Consider the following 7892-nt stretch of genomic DNA (forward strand, 5'->3'; position numbering starts at 1 on the left):
AAGTCGTAGAGCTGGGTTTTAAATATGAATTTTCTGATTCCAAGACCTGTTCTATTTTCAGATTATATAGAAACACAGAAAAATATTAATAGGATATCAAGTGAAAAAATAAAGCCAGGGTATGAGAATATAATTGCAATAATGTAAATCTTTGTATCTGATAAATGACAGAAGGTTTGATGCCTGTATACATTGCCTAATATTTAAATCAGGTTAAACATATTTATCTCCTCAAACACTTCTCACTTCTTCAAGTGGAAACATTAAAAATTCTTTCTTATAATTTTTGAAATGTACAGTACATTATCATTTTCTGTAAGGTTATATTTGTATATAAAGGAGGTGGTAAAATTAGGTGGGGGCTCAGAAAGGCCAGGATCCTCATCTTCAATCTGATTCTAGTAAAAATCTATCTTAACCTCTCTGAATTTTTATGAGATGAGAATAGTATATCTTTACTAACCTCTTAGTTAAAATAAAATGAGTTGATTGTGTATGTGTCCATCAACTACTGAATCATCTACAAAGGTGAAACATTCTTTTTGGCCGAATGATTGACCATTGTATTATTACATCAAGAAAATGAACCATTGTAAATAGAAATCTTGATTTAAATTCTCAGAATAGAGGGCCCAAATAACAGAGGCAAGGATGATTAAGAGGGCAAGAAACCATCATGTATACATTGCCCCAGTTCAAGCATGTAGTACAGTGCCTGACATATAGTTGGTGCTCAATAAACATTCGTAGAAAAAAACGTATAGATGTATATATGCAAAAACTATTGATTTTTTGTTGGGTGTGGTAGTGTACACCTGTAATAGCAAAGACTCGGGAGGCTGAGATAGGAGGATCACAAGTTCAAAGCCAGCCTCAGAAACTTATCAAGGACCTGTCTCAAAAAAAATAAAAAGTGGGGGTGCTGGGGATGTGGTTCAGTGGCTAAGCACCCCTGGGTTCAAGCCCTGGTACAAAAGCAACAACAACAACAAAAAACTATTGAATTGTTGCCCTACTTCAATATTGTCCTCCAACATAAGTCTAATTTTGATTAATGAATGGAGAAGGAGGAAATTGCATTTTAGGTGGAGAGAATAAGAATGACTAAAGACTGAAGAGTAAAAAATTGACATATTCAGAGAAGGACAAGTAATCCACTTTGGTTATAAAATAATACTGTGAAAGGCACACTGGGGCCAAGATGCTACAGGACCTTTAAAATCCTGGTAGAAGATTGAACTTTTATCCTGAAGGCAATTGGTAACATATATGCCTCTAAGCATTATCGAAGAATTATTTTTACAAACTAGAGCATAAATGTGAATGTAATACAAATAGGTACTATTCCCACTGAAGAACAAGAGATTTTGTCCCGACAACAGATGAGACAGTCCACTGAGGCTATTTACCCCACATTGCAATGAAACTAGTGGTTTAAAGCTTATTCTCATTCAGTCAATCAACAAATATTCACTGGGTTCCTCCTGTGTACAGACCATGTGTAGCAATCACAGAAGCAGAGACTAAAGTGAAGATTCATATTGCCTAAGCTTCCTTAGGGAGATGGCCATACACATGTGAAAAGTTAACCCAAAACATATGGTAGCTCCTGTGAGCAAAGGTAGGGATATAGAAAGCGTTTTTATTTATTTATTTATTTATTTATTTATTTATTTATTTATTTATTTCAGTATTGGGGGTTGACCCAGGGCCTTACAAGTGCTAGGCAAGTGCTCTATCACTGAACTACATCTCCAGACCTTTTTTTTATTTTTTATTTTGAATCAGGGTCTGGTTTAGTTGCCCACATGGTCTTCCCACAGGAGGTACATAATGAGTATTTGTTGATGGATTGAATGGAAATAAATCGTAACTACTGCTACTTGCATTGTAATTTGGGGCCAATGGCTTCAGTGGACTGTCTCATTTATGGGTAGGACAAACTTTCTTGTTTTTTTTTTTTGGTGTGAATAAATACATACTTGTATTATACTCACACTCATGCTCTAGTTTTAAAAAATAAGTCTTTGAAAATGCTGAGAGATGTACAAGCTCCCAAATGCCATCAAGGCTGATCTTGAATTTGTAAACCTCCTGTCTCAGCCTCCCAAGTAGCTGGGTCTACAGGTGTGTTCCACCACACTTGGCCTTGGATAGAATGTTTTAAAAGTTTGGTGAGGATTGGATTCTGGGCTGGCAGACAAAAAGTGCTATTAAAAACATTATTGGGGGCTGGGGATGTGGCTCAAGCGGTAACATGCTTGCCTGGCATGCACGGGGCGCTGGGTTCGATCCTCAACACCACATAAAAATAAAATAAAGATGTTGTGTCCACCGAAAACTAAAAAATAAATATTAAAAAATTCTCTCTCTCTAAAAAAAAGAAAACAAACAAACAAACAAACAATATTGGGGCCATTAGTGTATTAGACTGCTTGGGCTGCCTGAACAGAATACATGATTGGGTGGCTTAAACAACATATATTTCTCACAGTTCTGGAGCTGGAAAGATGAAGGTGCTGGCAACTTTGATTTCTGGCAAGGGTTGTCTTCTTGGCTTATAAACAGTTATCTTCTTGCTGTGTCCTCACTTGGTATTTCTTGTGTGCTGTGCAGAAGCTGAAGAACTCTCTGGCATCTCTTCTTAAAAGGACACCTGCTCTATTGGATCAGTGCTCATAAACTCATTTATTCTTAATTACTATTCTAGAGCCCCTATCTCCAAATACACCATGCTGGAGGTTAGGGCATCAACATACAGATTTTGGAGAAACATATTCTGTCCATATACTTAACAACACTTAAGTAAAATTCATAGGTTAGATCATGGTATTGTATCCATGTTAAATTTATGATTTTGATAGTTGTATATATTCTGGTTACTTAAGTGAATGAACATCTTTGTCCTAGGAAGTGTTTAGAGATGAAGGAGTGTGTTAGCTTTCCCTTGCTGTGACAAAATACCTGATAAAAACAAAGGAGAAAAGATTTATTTTGGTTCATGGTTTCAGAAGTTTTAGTCCATGGTCAGCTGGCTTTATTGCTGAGGGTCTGTGGTAAGGCAGAACATCATGGTGGAGAATGTGTGGTGGAACAGACCTGCTCACTTCTGGCAACTGGGAAGCAGAGACTAAAAAAGGAAGGGACCAGGGAAAAGATATAATCCCCAAGGGAATACCCCAAGGACCCACTCCTTTCAACCAGGTCCCATCTCCTAAAGTTTCCATGATCTCCTAATAATACCATCAAGTTATGGATTCAGCAATGGATTAATCCACTAATGAAGTTAGAGCCCTTACTTCCCAAAATTCCCACCTTGAACATTATTGCATTGGGGACCAAGCCTTCAACACATGGGTCTTTAGGAGAGATTCCAGATCTCAAACATAGAGCAAGAGAGGAAAACCTCTGTTGGATAGTTCAAGGAAGGAGTGTGTGTGTGTGTGTGTGTGTGTGTGTGTGTGTGTGTATGGAGAAGGAAAAAGGATGCCAAAATGAATATGTCTAAAATGCTAGCAATGGTGAACCTGGATGAAAGGACTGTTCATAAATTTCTTGTACTACTCATTATATTTCTCTTAGGTGAAATTATGTCAAAATGAAAAGTTAAGCCAAAAGTGTTTGAAGACATGAAAGAAGGCTGCCTTTGTGAAAGACACCCATCTCTTTGAGTCTTATGAAAGTTGTGCCCAGCCCAGCTCTACTTGGTTCTAAAGGCTGCTCTTTGTGTCATGTTTTACCTCCTCCCTTCTTAGAGACCACAGGGCTTGTCTTGCTGATCACCTAGAGACAGCAGTAGACTAGCTGGTAGTTAATAGACCTCTGGTGCATACAATCAATTTGAAGTAATAAGTGTAGTTTATATTCATTGTATATTTGGTTTACTGTTCACTTTCCAAAGGAAAAAAAATATACGATGGCACCAAGGAGCCATAAGTAAATTTGGGGTGTCTAGGCCATGATAGCATGTCCACTTGTACAGTTTCTGAGCACTTCTAATCTTATTTCTGATCTTATTTCTGTAGTTTGGATACTTTAATCAATTTTTCTCACTATAACTTTTTACGCTGTGATTTTAAGGATGAATGTTTTCTCAGGTTTGCTGATATAGAAAGAATGACATAGGAAATTCTTTCCCTAAGTCATAATATAGATTAAGGTGTAAAAGGGGGACAGGAGAGAATGTCTACAATTCATTAGATCATTTTTAAAAAAAATTTTTTTAGTTGTTAATGGACCTTTATTTTAATCATTTATTTATATGTGGTGCTGAGAATTAACCCAGTGCCTCACACATGAAAGGCAAGCACTCTACCACTGAGCCACAACCCCAGCCTTCATTAGATCATTTTGATACCACAGTTATTGCCTGAATTCTGGAATTCAGTGTTTTTGTTTTTTTTTTTAATCAGTCCTTCAATTTGGGTAAAGAATTAGAAACAAATGTTTTTCTTTTTAAAAAAGTAACTTTATATGTCTATTTGAAGTTAAATATGATGGTATGGGATACATATAGATAGTAACATGATTAGTGTAGTTAAATTTAACAGACCCAGGATCTCACATAATTTTTTTGTGTGTGAAAAGAACAACTTTACTTAACAAAAGTCTCTAACATAATACAATTTCATTAGCTATAATCCTAGTGTTATATTTAAGATCTTTGAACTTATTTGTTCTACATATCTGCTACTTTAAATTCTTGGGCCTACATTTCCCACTTCCCTTAGTCCTGCCCTGGACTGTTTCTGTTTCTGTCTTGTTTTTCTTAGCAGAATATTTTCCAGGTTATAAATGTCTTCACAAGTGGTAGGAATTTCCTTTCTTTTTTTTAAATTAAAAACTGAATATAAATAAATATTTTTCTAATTTAATTGTTTATAGTAAAGACAGTTCTGTTTTGGGTAAGGATATACTCTCATCAAGGAAAGTAGATGGGCATAAGTTTTTATGTAATACAAAATGTAATTAACTTGGGTGGAGTTTAAATAATAAAATAATAATCTTTTCTTTTAAAGCAGAGAATAGTTTCCATTTAGCAAAATAGGCCAGACTCTGAATCAATCTCTTCTCTAAACCCCCAGTATTTTTGAAATCATGAAATGAAATCTAAAATTTTGGGTGTTCCTTCTGAGTTTCTTAAATGAGAAAATCCATTCCTATTGCTTTTTATTAGAGGGTCCTAGAAAGATCTCCGACTTTTACTCTCTTCCAGGTTCTTTCTTGTAATGATGTTCTTAAATATGTTCTGTGATCAGTGAACCAAGACATGAAACTTGGTGAGAAATGAGATTTAGCCCTTGTTACCATTAAGCTTTCTTGGAACATCAATATCAGAAACTCCACTTACATTAGTTAGCAAAGTCCTTGATGATATGATATTAAATACATAAGAACATGATAGAGATAAATTTCAGTTAAATTGGGCATTGTAGCCATGATGATTTTTCATTAAGTTCTGTGATGAAGGAAAAGTTGATCAACACTTTTAAAATTGGGACCCTGGTACAGAATGTCAATCTGCAGTGAAGACCAAAGAGGCCCACAGGAAAACAAGCAGCTGCATGGATTTTCTTCTCTTATAATCCAGAGAAAATGGCTTTAAATGACAAGGCAGATGACTACTTAGTTATAGCCACAAAGCACAGGTAGCTTGCTGGGGAGGTATAATGGGTGATAGTGAGGAGAGGAACCCTGGAGGCAGAATGTCTCTGGGCTATTAATTAAATCATCAGATGTCAGCTATCGACTTTCTCCTACATTGTAAGGAGAGAGCTATCTTCTCGTTCATGATCGTCCCCCCACCTTTTCATGAAAACATAAGATGGAGTGTGTTCCAGAAAAATCTTCTAAAGTAATATCATGTTCAATAGTATGTTTATTATTTTGTAATTCCCATTTATTTTTTTGAGGTTGAAGTCATTTCCTGAGACACATAAAAGTTATTACAAAATCGAAGCATTGAGAGAAAAGAGAGAGGAAGAGGTAGGAGAGGTACAGAAAGAGTTAAGAAGTATATGTTTGTGAATGGGGTTATGTGTATTAAATAATTTTTAAAATAAAAAGCTTAAGATACACATGATTTTCATTTTATAAATAAAATTAATTCAATTACTGTGCTGTTTGTTGCACAACTCTGAATATTAAAATTTGTCACACATTTATTTATTTATTTATTATTTTTTAATTTTTTTTTATTGGTTGTTCAAAACATTACAAAGCTCTTGACATATCATATTTCATGCATTTGATTCAAGTTGTCACACATTTAAATGGGTGAATTTTATGGTGTGTAATAAAATATATCTTAATAAAGCTGTTACAAATTAATTATTTGGGGGTCCGGGATGTACCTCACAGGCAGAACAGTTGCTTAGCATGTGCAAGGCTCCAGCATTGCAAAGGGGGAAGAAATTGTTTTATTTGAGACACACACACACACACACACACGTAAAACCAACAAAACTGTAACAAAAGAAAATAGGAGCAAAAGGATATAATTGGGTTCACACTCATGTATTATATTGTAGGGCTATAGTAGAATAGCTAAAAGTGAGAATATGATATGAAACAACATGAAAAATATAGAAAGGTTTTGAATTTTCAGTTTCTAGATTATTCTGAATGCTTGGACTCCTGTAATCACCCCACATCAGTTCAGGAGTTGGTGTGCACTGACAATTCCATCCACATACGGAGGCCCATGGGAACCACATTTTCAGTGAAGGGTGACACAAAGGGTCTCGGCTGACTTGAGAGCAGCTGTAACTGAAGTGACCATATAATTTATCATCTAAATTGGGGATAGTTTGAAGCTTGAAATATGGTGCTATAATAATTACCCTGGGACAAGAAACATAAAGCAATCATGTGCACAGTCTCTCTAGTTCTAATTATGTGTCTGTTGATAAAGCAAATAGTTATACAAAACCCTTGGTTGTATTTGTTTATTTTTGTGGTACTGGGAATCAAACTCAGGGGCACTCTATCACTAAGCTACACCTTCAGCTCTTTTTATTTTTCATTTTGAGACAAGCTCTTGCAAAGTTGCTGAGGCTGCCCTCAAACTTGTGATCCTCCTTCCTCAGCCTCCCAAACTGCTGAGATTACAGAAGTGTGCCATTGCACCTGGTTTCTTGGCTGTTTTTATAAGTAGGATTTAGAATCAGCAGCCATATTTACTGTTCTGTAGCTTTGATTTCTTTCCTCAATTCTTTTTTTTTTTAATTTTTAGTTGTAGATTGACAGACTATCTCTATTTTATTTACTTAATTTTGTGTGGTGTTAAGGTTTGAACCCAGTGCCTCTCACATGCTAGGCAAACTCTCTGCCACTGAGCTACAACCCCAGCCAAGATTTCCTCAATTCTAAAGTAAAGAAATTTATTCCCTTCCTACCTTCTTCCTTTTGTCCTGCTTTTCTTCCTTAACACATATTTATTGTGCCATATTTTAGGCAAGATCCTACTATTTTTAAAATTCTGTACTAGAAATCCAAAAGATAAAGGTAACCCATTCCTAGCCCTCAAGAAACTTCTGGTCTAATTTTAGAAACAGATTCACAGGCATAATTATTCTTCATGTTTGTTGCAGTACTTTTCTTGGTTTTATTTGGGGTGTGATCACTAAATGAGGTCTTAAAGTCAGAATAGACTTCAGGCAGGGGGTGAGAGAAGCTATTTCCAGCAAGATGCTGAAGAACATCAGGACCTAAACTTCTGATGCCAAAAAATGCTCTGCTGGGATCTCCCCCTGACATTTTCGGTATCACCCTGGACAAGTCTGAAGCACCTGTTGCAAAAGGAAAGCACACAAGAAAGCCAACTGACCTGTGAAATGCATGATGCCCACAAACCTCAAGTAATCCCTTAAAGGAGCTGGGGCTCAATTTTA

This window comes from Marmota marmota, unplaced genomic scaffold (genome assembly GCF_001458135.2).
Source record: "Marmota marmota marmota unplaced genomic scaffold, marMar, whole genome shotgun sequence".
Classification (NCBI taxonomy): domain Eukaryota; kingdom Metazoa; phylum Chordata; class Mammalia; order Rodentia; family Sciuridae; genus Marmota; species Marmota marmota.